The following is a 1683-nucleotide window of genomic DNA, read 5'->3' on the forward strand; positions in this document are numbered from 1 at the left end:
GTTTAGTACATACCAATACCAGTACATGCATTATATTACTATTGGATAAAAGCTGTTTCTGCTCTTAATATAGCTATTTTCCTACCATTGTAGAAAATAAAAAAATGGCTCAATTTTAAATCAAAACGAAGAGGGTGAGATCTTACCTTCCGAAGTCACAGGTGTCTCAGTAGAATCTAGACAAACGGAGAAATCCCACAGTACGTGATTTGGTTGTAAGATACGTACGTGACATCAAAATATCAAAGAGAGTGCACAAGGAAAAAAAGAAAAAATCCATCCAGAGCCAGTTTTCAGTTTTTTTAATCCTTCAAAACACCAGATCCGATAGGAAAATCGCCCAAAATTCACTTGTGTATTTTAGTGGAATTCCGACGCGAATAATATATCCACGGGTTTATGTTGAGGGTCAGACTCTCTGGTGATGATATGGACTCACGCCATGAGACACATTAAGTTTAATTCACCGAGTAATGTATATATAGCATACACGTCAAAAATACCGTGTGAGTGAGAATAACAGGGGGGAGAGAGAGAGAAAGAGAGAGAGGGGAAGACAGATCGTAAGGATCCCGTTTTAGTGTTGTTGTTTATAGGGACATAATTTACAAGCACGCAAATGTTAGCATTCCCTCAAAATGTAACAAATGTAACTAATTTTATCTGATCTATGGATAAGTGAAATAATGATGAAACAAAAGATGAGAAAACTAGAACTATAACTGAATCCACGAGGTGGCAACAGAGAACAGACCAACTTGAACTTGAATGATGGATTTTTGGGCAGCGCCCTGGAAAATCACTTGAGCTGCTCCATCTATAATATCATTTAAGTGAAGAGTGAAACACGAGAGAAACACAAAATAAACGCAGACGGTTATTGCCCACAATTCTGCACCTCTAGCTCCACCTGACAAATATTTGTAATTTTATTAGTGTTAATTATAAATGCGCAGTTTCTGTTGTCGCTTTTTCAGCACCTGGACAGCTCCACTCGGTCAGTATTTACATATTTAATTAAGGTATTTGTTTCAAATTAACCTTTGTTGAAATAAAGGTAACTTCAGAACAGATTAATTTGATAAGTTCTGCCAATGCAGAATAAAACCTGCGTGAACATGAACACAGATGTAGCCTATAGCCTAAACATAAACTACCATATATATAAAAATGAAACTTTCATTGTAAGAAACTAGAAATAAAAATGGACAAAAATGTGAATATTTTCACTAGTATATAACACTAGTAAACTTCTGTTGACATCCCTAGATGGCGCTAAAATCTATTGTGATTGTATGAACAGCCACAACTTTGAAAACAGAAACAGAATATTTTTTTCTAAGGGATTTCTTCAAATCCTTCATAAAAGAGTTCAAACCAATTAGCCAAACCAACCAGGTCCAAGGTAAATCACTACACTATAAACTTTGATTTGAAGCAAAAAGGTATTTAGGATAAAAACCCGACATTAAAATCGGACAAAAAGACAAAGGTGCAAGGACTGTGTACTTGTAGGGTTAGTTCACCAAAAAATGAAAATGATCTCGTCATTTACTCACACTCATGCATCCCAGATGTGTATGACTTTCTTTCATCTGCTGAACACAAACACATTTTTTTAGAAGAATATCTCAGCTCTGTAGGCCAATACAATGCAAGTGAATGGGTGGCAACATTTTGAGG

The 1683-nt window shown here is 35.7% G+C and overlaps 1 protein-coding gene across 2 annotated transcripts in view; it reads right to left on the minus strand.

Annotated features, from left to right (window-relative positions):
- LOC127448675 (glutamate decarboxylase 1-like) overlaps positions 1–639 on the minus strand; it is a 25717-nt gene extending 25078 nt beyond the window's left edge. Inside the window, exon 1 of one of the 2 annotated variants that reach the window (XM_051711396.1) lies at positions 147–639. The gene's annotated coding sequence lies outside the window, so the exon portion shown is untranslated. The remainder of the gene's footprint in view (positions 1–146) is intronic. The other variant, XM_051711395.1, reaches the window with a different exon arrangement.
- Between the last annotated feature and the right edge of the window lie 1044 nt (positions 640–1683).

Source organism: Myxocyprinus asiaticus, chromosome 12, assembly GCF_019703515.2.
Source record: "Myxocyprinus asiaticus isolate MX2 ecotype Aquarium Trade chromosome 12, UBuf_Myxa_2, whole genome shotgun sequence".
NCBI lineage: Eukaryota > Metazoa > Chordata > Actinopteri > Cypriniformes > Catostomidae > Myxocyprinus > Myxocyprinus asiaticus.